The sequence below is a fragment of the Acipenser ruthenus genome, chromosome 29 (genome assembly GCF_902713425.1).
Source record: "Acipenser ruthenus chromosome 29, fAciRut3.2 maternal haplotype, whole genome shotgun sequence".
NCBI classification, from domain to species: Eukaryota; Metazoa; Chordata; class Actinopteri; order Acipenseriformes; family Acipenseridae; genus Acipenser; species Acipenser ruthenus.
Genome location: NC_081217.1, coordinates 12,628,958 through 12,650,644, shown reverse-complemented (window position 1 = coordinate 12,650,644; position 21,687 = coordinate 12,628,958). Strand labels below are relative to the sequence as shown.

The window sequence follows — 21,687 nt, the reverse complement described above, 5'->3', positions numbered from 1 at the left end:
GTTTTTTTTTTCATGAAGTTAATTTGCTAACACTGTTCTGATTTGTTTCTAACCGTGAAGCGATCGCTGTGTTTGCCGTATATTTTCTTTCTGTAAGAGGAGTGTCCTTGTGATCCCATATAGAATGCGACGAAACAGGTCGCCCTCCTTAATAGAAACACCAGGTGATTTACTGCAGCGTCAGACATTGGAGGTTCAGCAGGGTACTGCAGTGTTGTGCAAAGTCAATGAGGTAAGTCAGGATGGCCGAGCGGTCTAAGGCGCTGCGTTCAGGTCGCAGTCTCCATGGAGGCGTGGGTTCGAATCCCACTTTTGACAACTCTTCTTAATTTATTTCCAAAACGTCCACCGAATGCTTGGTAATTTTACTTGTTTTTTCTTGTTAGTATTCAAATCACGGGTTTTTAAATGAGAGAAAGTCACCGCAAGCCCGCACCTCGCCACTTTCTTCACACTGTTAAACTGCCTCATAAAGATGAGGCCTCTAATTATGCCTTTCCAATACTTTGAATGTGTTATTGTTGAGTTTAACATATCTTGGTAGAATCATAATGTCCGCAGGACTTGTTTTTCTCTGGTTTTAATAACAAACTTCATGTGTGGCCGGTTAGCTCAGTTGGTTAGAGCGTGGTGCTAATACTGCCAAGGTCGCGGGCTCGATCCACCCATACACAAAACACAAAGTAGATAGTTATTTTAACTGAAAAACTGACTTGCTTCATTGCTCCTGCCACAGCACTCAAACACGTTGTGGCTAGCGTGAGCGGACCTAGCAGATAACAAGACCTACAAAATATCACATGCCAATAAAACATAACATAATTATGTTCATTTTTATAACACTCCACCCCAGATGGGACTCAAACCCACAATCCCTGGCTTAGGAGGCCAGTGCCTTATCCATTAGGCCACTAGGGCTGACATGGGAAGCATCCATTTGGAAGTACTAAAGTGGGAACAATAGTATCATGGTTTAATAAATATCCAAGCCATCGGTGTTCAAACACAGCCGTGTGTTACATTGGGAAAGGGCCGTACTTATCGGTAAGCATTTGAAATTCATGTGTGAAGATTTAAGATTGTGAAGAAGTTTTAATATGCTGCGTATTTGCGCATTGGTAACCTTACATAATTACGTTTGGATTAATGCCACTTCCTTACGGACAGTAGTCAGGGTGACGATACAAGACCAGAGCCAATAAACCTGTTATTTTCCTGTCCTTTCATTACCATATTCTAGAGTGCTTGTTCAGAATATGTGTGAATCCTGAAAACGTCTTGCTAATATGTGAACAAAGCCAGCATTCACTTTATTGATCACCATGTGGATTACCCGCTACTGGAACACAGATGATTGTGTTAAAGATGTTAGACTTTCAATGTACACGTTTTAAAGCTAAACGTTTGAGACAGTTCAAGCGCTGTAGCAGTGTTGAACTTTTTCATGGATGTTTGCCTTTTCGTCTTACTCTGGAAAAAAATAATAACAGCAATATAAAAAAGTAGGCAAAACAATTTGAGAACCGCATTTGGGTGAAAAATGAACAGTTTCAAAACACATTTGCAAAGGCATTGGATTCTATTATGGGGTTTCAGAGTGGTTGAACGTTTCTCATTATATACAGGTTTACTGGCTTGACAGAAAGGCAATTGACGAAAAGAATGCCTCGTCCCTGCGTGGGCTTGAAACCGCAACGTTTTGGTGAAGCCAAACGCGCTCACCGATTACGTTGTTTTATTAGATAACACCCTCGGAGCCCAACAGAACACTATGCATATAACTAAAATATTTATGGTCAAATGGCAATCGTATTCATCAGATTTTACGCACACATTTGATGGACTTTACACTTTAAAGGAGGAAGGCAGGCAATGCAAATGAGGCAACTGGCTCGTACTTTTAAATCATACGAGAAACTTGAACCCAATTAAGCTTTTAACCGCCTGCAGACTGGAATGAGTTTGAAATGTTATTGTAACACCTCACTGGGCTACAGCAATTGCATTATATGAAAGTGCTCCTGTTTGTCACCGGCACAGCTACCGGTGTCACTCAGAGTTGGAGGGAGACGGTCGGCCAGTTGCCCATAGAACAATACTTTCAGGGATCATTTCAGTATTTCCCCCCCCCCCCCAACAGAATTGATAAAATATCTAGAGATTGTGTAAAGCATTCCTGCTTCGGAGGAAGTCTTCTGCCGGGATTTGGAGGGGCTTTCTTCAGGAGCTGTGGTTATGCCGATGCAACCAGGTGTGCGGAGGCACAATGTAATTCGTCTTACATTGTGCGGCAAAATTGAAGAGAATTACCTAACTAGAATCTACTTCAGTAGAAAGATTATCCAGAAAATGTTGGAGACTTCACCAAAAGACCTGCATTGTTTGATCAAGAGACCTGGAACTGAAGCAAGCTTTGATGTAAGTTTTGTCAATTCTGAAAAAATGGAAAAGTTTTTACAACGATATAGAATGAGAAAGAATGAACTTCCTCCGAAACATTTTTTGGTTGAACCTCTGTCTGACCGGGAGATTAAAGTTGTGACTAAACAGTTTTATAATGAGTCTGTTCATGAATATGACGTGGAAACATGGCTTAAGAGATACTGCAAAGTTACTTCATCTAGCCGCAAAGTGTGGAATGGAGCACGTCAGTGGCTCATTCAACGGTTTAAGGATCCAGAGGGGATTGGTGGGGTGCGTCACCTTCCCAGTAATGTGACTTTGGGGGCAGCTCGTGGGTTTGTTGTATACAATGGGATGCCGAAGCTGTGTCGTAACTGTGGACAACTGGGACACCTGGCTGTGAGTTGTTCTGTAACTAAATGCAAGAACTGTGGAGGGCCGCATGTAACTGCTCTCTGCCATGAGGAGAAACACTGCAATCTGTGTGCGGAAGAGGGCCATGTTTTCAAAACTTGCCCAGATTTGTATACCAATATAGTTATAGGACAGAGAGTAAAACAGCAGGATGTTGAAAGGGAGGAGGAAGCCAGCAAAGAGAGAACAGAGGAACAGCAGGATGAAAACGGGAGTCTTAAAGAGGACCTGTATAGCTCAGAGTTTTCTTAAAATGAGCCCGATATCTCTGCAGAGGAGGATAACGCCGATAATGAAATGGAGATTATACAGCAGACCGGTAAACGGAAGCCTGAACAGGCTGTACAGTCAGATAACAATGGAAAGGTGGCTGCCACGGGCAACGACAAAGATAAAGGAGCTGATAACAATATAATCAAAGACAAGGACAATATTGAGAACACAAGAGGAGACTATCAGTGGCATAACGTGGGAGAGAAAGAAAGGGGAAAAAGGGACAAACAAATGATTAAGTTTGCATTTTTTTCTATCTTTCTTGTTTATACAATGATGATATTGAAATTATGTTCTGTAAATGTTAGAGGTATTAAAGGTGCTGATAAGAGAGTGTTTTTGGTTACCTTAAATCTATTGGGTGGGATCAAATGTAGAAAAGGCTGCAGGGTTGGGGATTCTGTTTAAAAACCCTCATATTGAAGTTAAATCTGTTTCTGATATAATTCCAGGGCGTCTGTTAGCAGTTGATATAAAGTATCATGAAACAGAAATTTGTTTAGTGAATCTTTATGGGGCTCAAACGTGTGCAGAGAGGGAACATTTTTGAACACTTAAGATTGCTTTTAGTGAGCAACAAAACTTCAATAGTGGCGGGAGATTTTAATTGTGGATTGTTACCTGCTGATAAAAGGAAGCGGAATTTAGATGAATCAGGCAAATTGTTAAATAGTGAAAGATGCTCACTTGAAGGATGCAGCAAAATGCTTTTGCCCATTAGACCCTGGTTTTACATGGTTCAATAAAGCACAGTCCTCCTTTCCTAGAAAGGATTTTTGTTTCGTATCACAGTTTTTAAATGTGAAAAATTTTGAATTGGAAACTGTTTTTTTTCCAGACCACAAGAGTTTGGTGGTATGTGTTGAACTGGTTAACAATTTTGAATATGGAAGAGGTTCTTGGAAATTTAATTGTGCATTGTTACAGAATCAGGATTTGTTTAAGGCTTTTAAAAAAAGGTATACAGCGTTGAAAGTGTGTTTTGATTCGGTGTGTGAATGGTGGGAAATGATCAAGAGTAGGACAAAAGGCTATTTTATATCACTAGGAAGGAGGAGGGCAGAGGAAAGGAAAAATAAATATTTTAAATTACAAAAAAGATTACAAAACTTGTATGGGTTGCAGAGTCAGGGGTTTAATTTAAGGAGGAAATACGAGATATTAAGGAGAAACTGTATAAGATGTTTTTAGAAATGGAAAAAAGGTTATGTTTAGGGCTAGAGTCAAGTACATGGAAGGAAACGAGACTTGTAGTAGTTTCTTTAAAGTAATGTTTAGGAAGAAGAGTTGTCTACAGGGCTTAAACTGAGAATGGGGGAGTTCTGAAAGGAAAAAAGATGAAATGTTAAATTGCAGAGGAGTTTTATGAATCTCTTTATGAAAAGAGAGAAACAGATCCTGCAATACAAGATTTGTTTCTTAAGTCTGGAAACCAAGGTAACATTAGAAGAGAATAATGATTTGTTGAGGGATATAAATTTGGATGAGATTAAAGAAGCATGCTTTTCTTTTAAAACAGGTAAGACTCCTGGATCAGATGGGTTGCCCATAGAATTTTATTGCACCTTTTGGGAATTGATTAAAGAAGATTTATTAGAAGTTTTCAATGAATGTTTGAGCAGTGGACTAATGAGCAATTCTATGAGTGAAGGGCTGATAACTCTCCTATTTAAAAATAAAGGGGAAAAAGAGGAGCTGAATAACTGGAGGCCTATTAGTCTCCTCAATTGTGACTAAGATCTTGTCCATGATAATGTTTAGGTTTCAAAATATAACGGCAAATTGATCCTGACCAAGTATGTGGTGTTCCAGGAAGAGCTATTGCTGAGAATTTAGTATTGATTAGAGATGCATGTATCTATTCAAAGGAGAGAGATTCACCTTTATGTTTAATTAATCTTGACCAAGAAAAGGCCTATGATTGTGTTGATCATAGTTTTATGTTTAAAGTTTAGGAGTACATGGGTTTGGATCAAAGATTTATTAGATGGGTGAAGATGCTGTACAGAGGCATCAGTAGTAAAGTTATTGTTAATGGATTTATGTCTGCTGGTTTTGAGGTGAAGTCAGGGGTGAGACAAGGGTGCCCTTTGTCACCCCTGTTATATATTTATTGTTTAGAACCTGCACTTTTGCGAATTAGAAAGAATACACAGATTGAGGGGGTGGTAACTCCTGGCTCTGATCATCAGGAGGTTAAAGCCTTAGCATACATGGATTATGTGACGTTGATGTGTAAAGTCTTCTACTCTATTCAGGAAGCTTTGAAAATTATGGTTTTGTATGGGAAAGCTTCTGGTTCGAAAATCAATATGGAGAAAAGTGAGGCTTTTTGTATGGGGGAGTGGGAGGAGAGAGATGAAATCAAGAAAATGTTAAAATTGAAGAATGATTACATTAAAATTAAGCATGATTTGATAAAAATGTGAGTGGGGTAAGGAATTGGGTGACGGTGATGGTAAAGTGAGAAAGACAATCACTTTCTGGAAATCCAGAAAGTTGTCAATGGAAGGTAAAATTAATAATGAATAATTAAAGTGGTGTTTATGTCAATGCTCTTATATGTAGCAAAGGTTTTTCCTCCGGATAGAGCATGTTGCAAATCGATTAATAGGGAGCTGTTTATTTTCTTTTGGGGAGGGAGAATGGAAAAGGTAAAAAGGGAAACTAATGTTGGAGAAGAATGGAGGGAAAGGTTTTCCTAATGTCATTTATTTGTATGCAAATTGTCTGTTTTCTAATTAACACAATTCTTCTGATGAATAAGAAATGTAGTTTCTTTGCCAGGTTTTTTTTTGACATTTTTTTTTTTTTTTAAGTAGGATGGGTTTAATTCATATCAATTTGACAGTGCCCTATAGTTAGACGATGCCTTTTGTATACAAGAAGGCTTCACGGTTTATTTTAGAATATGATCTGATGGATTGGCCAAAAGCAAAGTGGAAACCTAGAGATTTGCAGAAAAAGAAACTGGCAAATGATAAATTAATCAAAGTTAATTTTCAGTGTGCAGACGTGTCAACAGTTGTGTGGAGAAATGTAGGATATCCTGGCTTATCTAATACTCAGAAGGATATACCTTGTCGGCAGCTTATGTACAAAAGACAAATGGCAATGACAGATACATGTGTAAGAGTTGATTGTAACGAAACTGAATCGGTGGAACATGTCTTTTGTAACTGTAAGTTTGCTAAAGGATGTTGGGGGAGGTTAAAAGTGCTTCTGAAAAAATTTATCAAAACAAATTAATTAACATGTAATGTGATTATGTATGGGCCAAGAGGGGGTTTAAAAACAGATAATTGGAAGAAGGCATGGCTGATCATCAACAGTGCCAAAGAAGCTTTGTGGTTGTTGAGAAACATGCATCTGTATAATAAAACAAAAAATCAAGCAACAGAAATTGATTTTTGTAAAATTGTTTTTGGTAGAGTGAAAGATTATATATGGATGGATATTAAGAACTTGGGAAGGAACAATGCAATGAAAAAATGGAAAATTAATTCAATGACAGATTTATTTTTGTAAAATGTATGTTTTGGTGATGTGATTATGTAATGGATTTTTCTAATAAACTTTTATATAAAGCAAGCGAAATGCATTTCTAAAGTGTTTGGACTCGCTATCCACGAGGAAGAGCGAGTGTTCATTTTTGAGCGTGAAGGAAACAGCGAGTGTTGTTTTTGGCTAACTGCTCACTGTTATTGATGACCGCTCCAGTGTTCCTTAGGGGGCTGGCGGACACGTTCCGAGTGGGTATCTTATAAAAAAAGGTACAAAAGACGAACTTGTCTGAAAACATGGATCGCATTAATTGCAATTGGTTTGATACCAATAGGCTTACATAACAGGTATTGTGTATAGACAATGTCATATACACAGAAATGAACAATTAGTGTTTATTAAAGGCTGACTCATTTACATGTTAGAGAGATCTAGGTGTACTGGACAAATCTACTGGATTTTTTTCCATGTCGTAATTGTGCCGCCTGTGATAATGCGTTTGCGTTTTACAAGCCATACAACGAAAAAAGAGTACAGTGTCTTACAAGTGATGACTTGTGCTTCAACACGTCATTTATTTGATTTTTTGTCCTTGCCATTTGCAAGATTTTGGAAAAACTACTAAACACTTACGATTGTGCATTAATGAGCGAGCATAAAAGTTCAATTGGGAGAAAAGATATCCATTCACCACTAGCTAGACAGTTTGTAGATGCCAAACATTCCGTTTCAGATCTGAAATACCGCAGCATACGAAAAAATATTTCAGACTCGGAGGTGATAATCTCGATCAAAAACTATTACAATGTGAATCAAAATGGATCTTCTATCTCCATACAGTACAACCCGAGGGATTAAATGAAGAGCTAGGATTATCATGTTTTATGTGATATAATGCGCAACCATACTTGTCTTTCATAAGAGCTGAAAATAAATTATAGTTCTTTGAGATTATGTTTGTTATTTGCAGATTGTTTAGAAATGTACTCAATTATGTTACAACTGTTTTGTCTACGAAACATATCTGTAATATTTATGTAATGCCTTTGTGGTTTTTTAATGAAGCTCATTTGCTAACAGACTGTTCTGATTTTGTTTCTAACCGTGAAGCGATCGCTCTGTTTGCCGTATATTTTCTTTTTGTAAGAGGAGTGTCCTTGCGATCCCATATAGAATGCGACGAAACAGGTCGCCCTCCTTAATATAACCAGAAAAAGAATAACCCATATGGAAAAAATATATTTCATACAAGTTTCCGAATGGCTATTATAAAACATATGTGTATCATATAAGGCTTATATTGTACTTGTGTATTGCCAGGGATATATAAAGGACACATATATGGTAAATGTCTACATATAAGATACCTATAAAATTTTGTATGTCTGCGCATTTAACTGAACTCTGATTCAGGTACAACATTTCTTATTGTTTAATTGATATATTTGGTGTGTTAAGTTTGTAACAAACCCAATCCTTAAGCAACGTCCAATAAACTAGTATTTTGTGACGGAATTACAAGTAAACTACCCTGAACAATATAAACTCTCCAAAGTAGTAGGATTATGCGACAGACATAGAAAATATTAAGAAAATTAAATCATAAGACAGCACCAGAATTCACATAGCAGATGTTATTGAATATGTGTGGAATATTATTTGTTAACAGAGGTTTAAAACATTTGATGTACATGAGTTTTAATCAGACAGCATTTGGACCATTCACAAATGTTCAGCAGAGACCACATTAATACTAATCATAGGACAGATCAAACATTTAGTAAATGTACAGCCTAACATGCCCATGTTGATTAAAGCGTTTCACAGAGTCCATCAGGCAGTCCTTATAGAAAAAAAACATAATGTCCAAGAAACAACCACAAGCAATACTTTAAAAGTCCCAAGCTGTTATATCAAGTCCATATTGGGAATGCAGGTTGAGCCAGTAAAGTTTAAACAAAACAAAAAAGAAAAAAAAACAAAAAGAGACTTCTATGCGAGGTGCTCGTTAAACCCCGATAAATAAACAAAATGAGACTTCTATGCGAGGTGCTCGTTAAACCCCGATAAATAAACAAAATGAGACTTCTATGCGAGGTGCTCGTTAAACCCCGATAAATAAACAAAATGAGACTTCTATGCAAGGCGCTCGTTAAACCCTGATAAATAAACAAAATGATAATAATCCCAAACAGTTAGAACCAAACAGATAATCCAGCAGCAGAAAATAAGATTCCTCCCCATCAGGGGATCTCACCCAGTTCTTCCTTGGTCCTGTCGAGCTTGGAGTTTCCAACCAGGTAGTGAGACAAAAAGTGATGATTTGGATAATAAATTGATTAGTCACTGTTGTTACTCTTAGGACAAAAAATAAACAATTTGAATGATGTAGATAGTTTCCATTGGGCAGGAGATTTGATAACTGGTTACTTTCCAACTGAAAAATGGCAGATTAGAAAAAAATACACTGTTTCTAACAACCAACCGATCATTGCTTTCCGATCTCTCTTTTATAGACAGTAACCTTCTTCAAAAAACTCTGCTCTTTCCTCCAAACACTCTGCCTCTGCCTCTGCCTCTGCCTCTGCCTCTGCCTCTGCCTCTGCAACCACACCACACCACACCACACCACACCACACCACACCACACCACACCACACCACACCACACCCAAAAAAGAATCACCCAGAAAAGGAACCACCCCCTGCCCAGGAAGTAATAGCCATATTTAAAGGGTTCCCAATTAAGATACTTAGACAATGATAAATCAAGCTCAATAAGCCCTTTGCCAAGGCAATTAGCAACACCTGACTCTAATTAGAACTTCCATGTGGAAATTTAGGAAAAGATCATTCAGTTAAAACAAGAGAGACCAGTGCAGAGATAAACCCCTTACCAAAAACTGACAGTAAATTGATATAGCTTCACCTAAGTTACCTTATGAATCTGAAAAGCCCACTTTAGAAACAAGGACAAAATTACTTATTTAGCAATTTAATAGACAATTAACTTAACCTGGCCTGGTATTCTGATACTCAATTAAGAGCAGCAGGCAGAAAATTACTTCTGCTGCATTCATGTAGCTAGTGCTACAAGTTAGCATGGACAAAATTCACATTGCATGCATAGTATAGGGATTCAATTTGGCACTACAAATATTGATACATAAAATATGACATGATCATATGTGAAAGTCTTTTAAATTATAACCAATACTAAAATGAAATTGCTTCTTTAAATGGTAAGAATTATATTTTAAAGGAAATACAAAACTACTTAGATGTAACTAGTATGTTTGTCACCTGAAACAATAGATGTAATGATAGTCAGATAGACAGATACATTGATATAGATAGATTTCATTTATGGAACAACATCTTTGTTTACTTTCAGACAAATGAGACAAAAGCCAGTTTATTATAAAATAAACACCTTGAATTAAAAGTAATGTTGTGGAAATTTACAATACACATACACTTTTTTATGTTTTGTACAATACATTATTATACCACCCAAAATATTTAAGAATTTTAACATGCTATAACAATTAAAAATATGGTATGGACTCTGTAAAACTGCACATACAGTATAGCAATTTTTATCTGAACTCAATGTTTAGAATCCTGACTAAAATAATTCCACAGTATGTTTGGGGGGGAGGGGGGGGGGGGGGGGTGTTGGAAAACCTTGACAACCTTGAGAACTTTGAATTTAACCCAGTTTAAAATGTCTTTTTTTACACAACAAACATTCCTTTACACAGACACTAAGACAGATGATGGGAGAATTAGAACAAGTTGAAAGTTATATTACATTTATTACCTAAATGTAAAAACATGTTTTTACATTTTGCTTTCATCAAAATAGTTATGGTAAGCAACCTTGTAAAACAAACCTGGAACTATCCACAATGCACCTGTTCAATAAAAAATACACAATCATATTATGCCACATATTACAGAGCGGTGTATAAGCAGCTGCAGCAGTTCCTTCTGATTCTCACAAGAGTCACACCTGAAAGAGGGTGCTGATTGTAGTCTTTATGGTCAGAATGGTCAACGGTAAGCAAATCAGCCTTAAAACACATGCTGCTACTTATACTTTGAGATGTAAATTCTTGACTGAAAGATAAATTGTCAAGAAAATGGGTTATTGGGACAAAACACAGACAGAAATTGAAGATCAATGTTCTATATAACATGATCTGTCCAGCATAGTCCACACATGTATCACCAATTATTACATCTGTAATTGGTACAGTATTTGCATTTGTATCTTTTTCTTACTTGGAATCATATATTTTAATCATTTGACACAAAATGTCATTTGATTTTCTACATGTGATTACCATGCATTTTCATGTAACTCAGAGTAGTCTTGACTGTGGTTCTTTTGACGAGTGTTTGATTTGTACAAGGTCCATGTCTACCAATTGCATAACATTGTTCTTGTCCCTTGTCAGTCATCAATGCTATAAAAATTGAAATCTTGAACGCACTTTTATCCTTTAGCATTACAATGCAATTATTTATTTTTACAGATCGAGTATATTTCTGGGAGTGAATCACTTCCTCATTTACAACAATTCTTTCTTAATACTTAACCATTGTAATGCTGTCAACAGTGCTTAAAGCAGTGTGCAGACAAATATAGAGTTTTTCAGAAATTATTCTAATTTTAGGTGCACCAAGTGCTGTGACACCATTGTATTTGTCAACACTATGGATATGGTGATCTGTGGATGTCATTCTTAAAAAGAACAGCTGGAATTCAGCTGAAGCAGTCCACAAGTGTGGCTTTGCAATCTGCGGCAAAGCTCTCAACATTAAAAACGTTTTTGCACACTTGCAAAGGCACGGCTTTACTGTTTTTGTTTTTTTTACCAAATCTAACAATTTACCATTACAATTTTCAAATACAAAGGCTGAATGGCACCAAAGAGGGCCCCAATTTGTCACAGATTTCGCCAGATGCAGAAGCATATGTATATTAAAGCTCATGTGCTCTTTACCATAAAGGTCTTCTACACAAGCAACAAAGTAAACAAGTGCTTCATTTGCATGTGTTATTTCCTCTCTACTTAAATTGGATGATAACAAAACACTTATTCCCCCCACTAGCAGTGCCCAATGAGAGTAATAGGCAGTGGGTAACGTATCTTTCAGTAAAGGTAAGCTGTAGTATAACAGCCATGTTTGCCACTCGTGTGCTTTCCAATATTTACGTAATGTGATGGAGCATGGTGTTCTTGATATTGAACTTGGAGGCTGAATAGATAGTAAAAATTTGTCAACTTCCCTCATGCAATTACCAATATACCATGGTTGACTGTGGTATTTGGATTCAAACCATAACGTTGCTAACTGACAGCATACACCTAAAAGTACACAGAGCATATAATCTGGTACCATGCCATGAATTAAACCAAATTTGGGCATATATATAAGGGGAGAGGGCCCTTTTACTCCGAGGATGTCTGTACCTTCTCTAACTGCTATTTCACTCAATGCCACAGTTGTAGTGTGCTCTCTTTCTTCAGGAATTTCAGATGTATGAGGATAAACTCTCACAGTTCCACACCCTTTTTAACTACATAAACTACATCCATATTTTCCATTAAACTGCTTAAAATTCTGAACCAGCGGTTTTGCCACAGAATCACACACACCACATAATGTATAAACCTTTATGTTTTTCAAAGAATCATCCTTTGGATCTTGCCAGTTTAACCCTGTCTTTGAAAGCTGTATGCATTCATTGACAAAGGGTTCTAGAAATGAATACATTTTAGGTTTTTCCATACCAAACCACAAGCCACATAGAAGCACATGTTTGCTTCTTATATTAGGTGGCAGTTCATTGACAGAACACAGTATTGGCCACATGTTGAATTTAGACGATTTGAATACCAGGACACCATCACAGTTAAATGTAAGTGTAAGCATGTCGTCATTAGGGGATGTACCTCTAAATGCTTTATACAAGTCACCATCATCAAAATCCGTTATTGTGTTATTCGGTATTTTAGGTTCAAAACACACACTATGAACTCCGTGGTTTTCTAAAATATCTCTTAGTTGACTTTCCAAAGGTACATATATAAAAAAATATCCATTTTTCATATTTTCACACATATTAACAGGTGCTGAACAAAAACTACAGGTAGTTGTTTTCCGTGATGAATCAAGCACACCTAGATATTGATCACAGTGAATACAATAATGATGAAACTGAAGCACATCAACAAATTCAAGCAAAGGCTTCTCAAAAAAGTATTTGGTTGATGGCACTGATGATTTATCTTCACAATGCATTTGAATAAGCTTTAGCAAATCATTTACAGCAACGTGTGTTAATCCATGTCTCAGAACAAAAGATAGTATCGCAAGACGACTCTTTTCTTCTGTCATTTGCAAGGAAGAGTCACCTACATGTTCTGTGTTTTCATTTTCAACCTGTGGCAATAAATGAAATGTACTATTATTATTTAAAACACATACAGACACAAACAAACGTTACATGTAAGTATATCTCTCTATCTCTAGGCTTAAGTCCACACTGAAAAACATACATAGGTATAGATATATACACATACATATTTACCTAACTCACACATATATAGTGTTGAGAAAACACATGCACTTCTGCATACCTCATTTACATGTTCCGTCTGAAATGCTGTTGAATCACTGAACAGAGACTGATCCGATTGCATTTCGTTCTGTTGAATTAACATACATTATTGTGTTTAACCATATTACATAATGTAAGACATATTTATGGCAAGGATGTGTGCGTATTTACACTGTTACATAAAAATAAAATAAAAACGATCAAAATAAATGTATCAAGACCAGATCCCAAAGCTTAAAACAAAACAAAAAGTCCAGGATATTAGTCTGTATTATTTGAAATACTGTACATACCTGCTGAAGATAAGAGTTTGCACTTTCTAACACACAACCATCTGTAGTCTAATAATGAAAAAAATAAACACTTTGGAAAAATAACTGTAAACGTATTTTATAAAACTAATGGTAACCCTCGTTTGCAATTTAACATTTGTGAAAAAGATATGTTTAGCAAAATTTGAAAATACGTCAGAATTATATCACTGATTACTTTCAAATGTATTTAATGAATTCCATACTGTGTTCTGCAAAGCAACAGATTACCGAAATAAATTTTACAAAACTTTTCGTCTTCGATTTATTGATTAGTCTGTTCCTCGCACATTGTTTGAAAATATTCCATTGTTTTACTGTAAAATCAGACTGCATAAACAGTTAATATTATATTAATTGTATATTTACTTTACTATCTCAATATTTCATTATGAAACATACTTACTTTTTCCAACAGGTTTTTGTTCGAGAAGGGACACGCTTGTTTTCTGAAATATCCTCATCTTCTTGTGGTAAAAGGTACCTTTTCCTTTTCATTAGATGCCGTTCCATTTTTAAAAAAATATTATTATTATTATTCTTTTAATGCCGAATCATTTACAAAATATTGCAATAGCAGAAAAATGACTAGAAAAGATGATTGTTTCGAACCCGCCATCAGTTAATATAAATAGTTTATTGGAGTAACTACGTGTCAATCATGTAGCTGGCCAATTACTGAGTCGTAATATTGCAGCAGGGCGGAGACTGATTTCAGAATTTCAGCTCGCGGTCGTATGGTCGTGTCACTGTCACGGAACTTTACGTTTGGTAACACGTAAGTACAGTACATGACATGTACATAAAACACATATTAATATTATTGTGACAGGCATGGAAGGACGTGCATAATTAATTTTTAACATTTTCAAAGTGACAGAAAATTCGAGTGCAAAAAATCCCCTAAAATTAAAGGCAATTAAGTTTTGCTGAACGCAGGCCTATTCTTTGTCACTCAGTGGTGGCATACGGTAATAATGTGGAGATATATGTATTTGCTTATCCATCACATTGTTTTAAAAACAATACCAAAATACACTATACAATGATAATATTGCACAGCATTACTTGACTCTGATGCTAAATTGTTGTTGAATACTTTGGTATAACGTACCGGTGGTACTGTATATGAAAAGCTGTGTTTTGGCGATAATGGTTATATTTTCTTTTACTGTATTTTCGTTGTGCTGAAGTGTGTCAGAATGAGGAGGTTTGCCTTGGTTCAGTGGAAAGCTGGAGCTGATAAAGGCAAATTCAGCGAAGTCAGTACGGATGCTGTTCACAATTACAATGATGAAGATTTTGACGAGGATGGAAATCCGAAGGCCAAGCTGAAGCGATCGTAGAATGGCGCCAAGGTAAAAAACAGAAACAGGGATGGCCTATGTACGCGGGCGCTGTTCTTTTTGTTCATAGTAAGTAAAATACCAAGTTTACGTTTTTTTGTGGTGTTGTTGAAAAGAAAGGGTACATTTATTAATTTGTTTTATTAGATAATAGATTCGCCATTGCAAAGAAGATGCAGGAGTGCGTTGAAAAGAAGGATCTGGGGAAACGCCTGAAGAGGCCGCTTAAAATGCCTAAGAGATATGAGTCTTCTTCAGATGGTTCTGATACAGAACCGGTAAGCAGTAGCCCCTGCCCCTATGTAATTTAAGTGTGTAATCGTATCGAGATTTGTTTAAACACAAGTTTTCTGGGTGGATTTAATATCAAAACATTTTAAAAGTTATTTATTTATGTAGGTTAAGAAAACATCTTCAGAGACCAGCATGGCAAAACAGTGCTTACAGAAACACAAGTCAGGTTCCACTGCTGAAACACGAGATGTTGAAGAAGACCATTTGAAGAGTGTACAGCTCCAGAAAGAAAATCAGGATCTTAAGGAAGAGAATCAAAATCTTAAGGAAATGCTCTTCAAAGGCATGTTAAAACATTTTGTATTATAGCAGCGATTGGGTGTCTGCTGTGTGTTTTGGTTCTGTGTTCAAAAATACCTTTCTCAATTTTCTTTTTCTGTAGTTTGATGTAGGATTTTAGAAAGGAAGTTTGCAGAGTTCGTTATCAACTATGCTGTTTTGGATTGTGTGATATTTTCAGTTTTTAAAGTTTACAAATTCTTATTATCTTGAAAAGGTAAAACATTTTTTTCTCGAAATAAAACACTGAAATGTCTTAAGGTAAGATTACTCAAACAATTGAGGTATAGGCACTGTCGCAAAAAAAAAAATCAGATTAAAACATTATCTAATTTTTATATTAAGAGTATTTATGTCCTTTATATTTCCTACTTTAAACTGTACAGTTGTATGTCCATTCTGCTAAAGCTTCTGTATAATATTTGTGTGTGTGTGTGTTTTTTAAAGAAATGCCTATGTTTTTGACCGAAATAAAAGAGATTTTGCATAGATCCATGAACAATATCAGACGTTCATCAACTCCAGAAGTGGATCCTCCAACTACACCAAAATCAGGAAATTCAATGAAGACCGGAAACCCAACCCAGGTTCTTGACAAGGTATAAAACAATGCTGATATTTCTTTGATTTATGAATAGGAATAAGATACTCCTAACTTTAAAGTTTTGAGTTTGGTCTAAATCACCTCTATTTTATTTTTTACAGGTAGAAATATATCCAGGTACTGGGGTGTTCTGTGACAAACTTGTGTGGGCTTTAGCCAACAATTCACACACAGCAACATCATTTGTGCGCACTCTTCTTGTGAATCTATTCCCTTTAGATGTTTTGCTGAAAAGTAACTTGAGAGGGAGGAGCAAAGACACCACAGAGCACAGACCTGCATTAGATGCAACAAAGATTGATGCCATCTACAGTAAGATTTTGTTCATTAATCTTTTTTTGATATTTATAAATGGCATTTTAGAGTCTGCTACATTAAAATGCTTCTTTCTCTCTAATATGGGTTGCTATATTGTACTAGTGGCATTGATATTTATGGACAATATGTTCTTTACAATGTTAGCTATTTCATAATTGTCTTTTAAAAAACCTATTAAAACATTGATTTCTACAAAAACGTAACATTTGATGTATTAATTGTGGGTTTTAATTGTGATATGTTTTCTTTTTAAGGAGCAACTTTGCAGAAGTGGCATAATACCCCACAGGCTGTTATTGGCTCAGCAATCAATGGCAAGTTGGCTGAACTTCGCAATAAAAGTAAACAAAAACTACAGCATACATGGACTCAAAGTGAGGGAGATGTGAGCACTGAATGAGTATGTCATAATGTAGCCTTGATTTAATAGGAATCCAAATAATTCCAGTTCTTCCATTTCTCATTACATGTTACAGTTCCTATTTGTGTTTTGCAAATGGCATGTAAGGTATAAGGAGTTTGTGTATAACATGTTTGATAAATAATTTCAATCTGTTATTTGCACACACACAAAAAATAATATGTGGTATAATGTACACCATTGTTTAACTTGGCTATTTTGTATAAGCTTTTCCAACATGATTATATGTTTTTGTCATGTTAGGTTGCTTGTTGTTGTTCTTGGAATATTACTTTTTTTATTTTTATCAAACCTTACTATTTTGAGTCTACCACTATTGGAAGAGAAGCCATTTAGAGATGGCCCTAAGTTGTCCTAAAAACAGCCAGTGTAAACGCACCATTAGACTTTTATAACATGCAGGATCACATCTCTGAGTATGGCAAGCCAAATTATCATTTAGAGATATATCACATTGCATTTTAAGATATCTCGAAATGATGTAGATATATTTACAGACTTAAGAGCAAATTGTGCAAATTGACTAATATATTGTTTTCTTATTATGAATGAAACAAATGTGTATATGACAAGTTTTCAAAAAATATACTTTTGTCATAATGTCACTTTGTTTAATATGCTTATCCTTTTGTTGATTCTCATTTTGTTAGTCAGATTGCTATCCCCACATTATTTGCAATAAGGGTGTGCCAGTTATTGTCCACAACTGTATAATGGGGAATAATATGTGATTACTTAAAAACACTTCAGTATAAATGTTATTTTAATTGTGTTTTTTAATTTGCAGTTGTAAAACTTTGAAATAAAAGCAATTTCCAGTAAAATATTGCCTTCTATCCCTTTTTAACAGTCAGTACAGCAACTATTTTGTAATATACAGTGCACATATAGTGTTGTTGCAAAAATGTATATATATGCTATTTAATTATATACTGATATTTTTATAGACAACCAATGTAGAGATTCATATACAAACTTAAATTTCATGTTTCATATGTGTAATATTAAATTCATATATGAACAATATAAAGTGTATATACAAACAACCATTGTTTAGTATGTGTTGCATATATGACATGTATGTAACATATCCAATTTTACATAATATGATATACGTTCTTTATATGGCTCATATAAAAAGCATATATATATATATATATATATATATATATATATATATATATATATATATATATATATATATATATATATATATATAATATAAGAAACATATATCAAACTATCTAATTTCATATATGTTAACATATATGAAAGTGGCCATAATTGTATTTTGAGGCATATAAACATCATATATTGATACATATATAAAACTACTATATTAAACTTATATGCAGCATATAGTTTTTTCCATGTGGGAAGTACACGCACACGCCAGATGATTTACTGCAGCGTCAGACATTGGAGGTTCAGCAGTGTGCTGCAGTGTTGTGCAAAGTCATCGGTCTAAGTCAGGATGGCCCAGCGGTCTAAGGCACTGCGTTCAGATCGCAGTCTTTATGGAGGTGTGGGTTCGAATCCAACTTCTGACAAATCTTCTTGTTAATTTATTTCTAAAACGTCCACCGAATGCTTGGTAATTTTACATGTTTTTCTTTTTAGTATTCAAATCACAGCTTTTTAAATGAGAGAAAGTCACCGCAAGCCCGCACCTCGCCACTTTCTTCACACTGCTAAACTGCCTCATAAAGATGAGACCTCTAATTATGCCTTTCCAATGATTTGAATGTGTTATTGTTGAGTTTATAACAGCTTGGTAATCATAATGTCTGCAGGACTTGTTTTACTCAGGTTTTAGTAAGCAGCTTTGTGTGTGTGGCCGGTTAGCGCGTGGTGCTAAAAATGCCAAGGTCGCTGGTTCGATCCCCGTATGGGTCATGACTTTTCTTCTTTAAAGAAACCACAGCATTTGTAATGGTGCCAAAATGAACATTCTTTAGAAAATGAACCGGTACGATATGAAGTACAACCAGTAATGTTTCAGATTCCTGATCTTTAAACATGTATTAGTGTTGCACCCTTAAAAAGAAACACGCAGCAGTCCGCTTTCATCTTCTTTTTGCAACTTTAATAAGCCACGGTCCGAATCAGTTTTTAACAAAGTAAGGCGTATCAATTCTTTTGTACATACAACTCAGTTTTTTTCTGCTCACAGATCTGGCATTTTTAGTTGTATTTTCTTATTTTTCCCATATGTAGCCATTCACTGTTATCACATGCGCACACTTCTTTTTTTCGTTCGTTTTTCACGCTGTGACCTTCAACCTCTCTACGTTCAAAACCGTCTATGTCTTAAAGGTACAGTGCTCCTTACAAACTAATGATCAACATTCATATTTTTATTCCTAGCATTTTCTAGGGCTCAACACCCTCCCCTACTAAGAAAATAAAAATGTTGTCAAAACATTTTTTTTTTAACCCTTTGCGGTCCATTGTCGGACTGGGTCCGACATCATTATAGCAACGCAATAAATGGGTGTTTAGTCGTTTTTTCTCCGGAAAAAGCCGAGAAAACCATTCAATTGCCGAGTGGGAGCGACAGGAGCCGAGACAAGTCGGAAAAAAAAAGGCGTATCTCATGAATAGTCATACATTGTATCAGGTATCAGATAATGGGGCGTTCATAGTAAACAAGCTGGCTGAGTGCGTCAGCGCACTGAGACTATCATGGACATTTGCAGAGCTTTTTTCAGATGTCATAGTAATAAAATAATGACTTGGATCGCATTATTGAGGAGTTTGGTGATAAAACGAGTGATCCGGAGATGATCGATCGGTATGTACGACTATTATTATTATTATTATTTATTTCTTACATAGTTGATCGCTATAGCAAACGAAAGGGTGGGGCGGGGCTGGAGATGCCTAGTGAGTGCTTTGTTGATATGCAGGGCCATTTAAACCCGTTTGACTGTGAAAAAAATACTTTTAAACAGCGCGTATAAAATTAACTGTGCGTGTGAAAATTAATTAGACCTGGCGTGCCTGACGCGCGATTAATAAATGGACTGCAAAGGGTTAAAAGTATTTTTTTTTCATAGTCAAACGGGTTTAAATGGCCCTGCATATCAACAAAGCACTCACTAGGCATCTCCAGCCCCGCCCCACCCTTTCGTTTGCTATAGCGTTCACCTATGTAAGAAATAAATAATAATAATAATAGTTGTACATACCGATCAATCATCTCTGGATCACTCGTTTTATCACCAAACTCTTCAATAATGCGATCCAAGTCATTATTTTATTACTATAACATCTCAAAAAAGCTCTGCAAATGTCCGTGTTTTCTGTGCGCTGATTCAGTCAGCCAACTTGTTTACTTACGACCTCCCCCGTTATCTGATACCTGATACCATGTATGACTATTCATGAGAGACGCATTTTTTTTTTTTTCGACTTGTCTCGGCTCCTATCGCTCCCACTCGGCAATTGAATGGTTTTCTCGGCTTTTTCCGGACAAAAAACGACTAAACACCTGTTTATTGCGTTGCTATAATGATGTCGGACCCAGTCTGACAAAGGACCTGTGAGGAATAATTGCAATGTCGGACCCAGTCCGACAATGGACCGCAAAGGGTTAAGGGTAATCTCCATGTTCATGTCCAGAATGCATCCAGTGTCCCAATCATCTTTAGCAAAGGCCTTGCACTCTTTACTCAACATTTCTCTGACAATCTGCTGTTGTGCTGCTGAAAGATGACTGAGGTCTACTGGCGGGTCCCACAGCTCTTTTGGCTCTCCACTGGAGTGCTCCTCTTCAGCTTGAGTGAATGCGATTGGCTTTGACTGGGGTGGCATTTGTTTTTGAACAGGTGGGGTGACTTCTACTGGATAGGCTACAGCAATAGCGTGTAATCGACCTAACACTATCCTATTTTGGAGAGTGATGTCCTTATCCGTTGTATTTTCTATGGTCACTACCACACACACAAGTGGTTTTCTGTTGAGAGTTGGATAAGTTGTTCTTTGACTTGTAACCCTTGAGGCCAGGGAGTTTCTTCATTGGGTTCAAGCACCATTTGATTGTTCAATTGGAAGGCCTTGTTCAATCTCCCACATTTCACATCTACAATTTTACGTTTAGGAATAACAATGTCTTGTCGGCCCAGTCTCACTAGTAAGGAATTAGATGTGCCCTCTTGTTTCTTCAGCAAACTGAGAAGAGTTCTGGCTTTCTTAGTCCCCACTTCTAAAGCTGAGCTCAAGGTTTGCACACACTGCGTGAGTGATGCTCCTTTGTCTGTTGATAGACCGCTCAGCACCAATTGTTCAATTACATTGAATCCCAGAATTTGCCTTTCCAGTGAGCTGGTACTTACGAGGAATGGAACTAGGAGTCTATCATTATTCCTGCTGCTGCTGGTGGGTAGACTGAAGTCAACTTCTATCCAGCCTTCATATGGAACGGTTGTACCATTGGCAGCTGTCAGTTTTAGCTTGGTTTCTCCTTCCAGTAACTCATCAACAGGTCTCATTTCAGTTTCTGGTAAGTATTTGTTTTTCCAATCAAGCCCCACTATTGATACCTGTGATCCAGTGTCCCACAACACCAATGTAGTATTTCCTCTTAATGAGCATTGTACTAAACATATTTGCCTCACCAGCTTTGCTGTCTTCTTCTGCTTCCTTGAAAGAGAGCTATTGGTACAGTACAGACCTTCATCTGTTTCAACTGTCACTTCAGCACTAGTAACTTGTTGCACTGTCGTCACTGCTTCCCTCTTACTTCGGCAGCCTACAGCCCAGTGGTCACTGCTGCCACACTTGTAACAGTGCTCACACCTGCCTTCAAGATTTACTTGTTCACATCGAAAGCATCGCCTTCCTCCAGCTGGTCGGACCATCCCTCTCTGGTTCTGCAATGGCTGGC

At 36.5% G+C, this 21,687-nt stretch overlaps 2 long non-coding RNA genes, 2 other non-coding genes and 1 pseudogene across 4 annotated transcripts; 4 read left to right on the top strand and 1 right to left on the bottom strand.

Annotated features, from left to right (window-relative positions):
* The first annotated feature begins 236 nt into the window (after positions 1-236).
* Positions 237-318, top strand: trnal-cag (transfer RNA leucine (anticodon CAG)). Its single transcript has one exon. It is a non-coding gene; the product is annotated as a tRNA-Leu (tRNA).
* Positions 319-845: 527 nt separating this feature from the next.
* Positions 846-918, bottom strand: trnar-ccu (transfer RNA arginine (anticodon CCU)). Its single transcript has one exon. It is a non-coding gene; the product is annotated as a tRNA-Arg (tRNA).
* A 5,730-nt stretch (positions 919-6,648) lies between these two features.
* LOC117964538 (small nucleolar RNA U3) lies at positions 6,649-6,847 on the top strand (annotated as a pseudogene).
* Positions 6,848-13,832: 6,985 nt separating this feature from the next.
* LOC117426456 (uncharacterized) lies at positions 13,833-15,721 on the top strand. The gene is made up of 3 exons (XR_009309334.1): positions 13,833-14,952; positions 15,031-15,161; positions 15,283-15,721. It is a non-coding gene; the product is annotated as an uncharacterized LOC117426456 (long non-coding RNA).
* Positions 15,722-15,905: 184 nt separating this feature from the next.
* On the top strand, positions 15,906-17,178 carry LOC131702180 (uncharacterized). Its single transcript, XR_009309333.1, has 3 exons — positions 15,906-16,055; positions 16,162-16,372; positions 16,633-17,178. It is a non-coding gene; the product is annotated as an uncharacterized LOC131702180 (long non-coding RNA).
* The last annotated feature ends 4,509 nt before the right edge of the window (positions 17,179-21,687 follow it).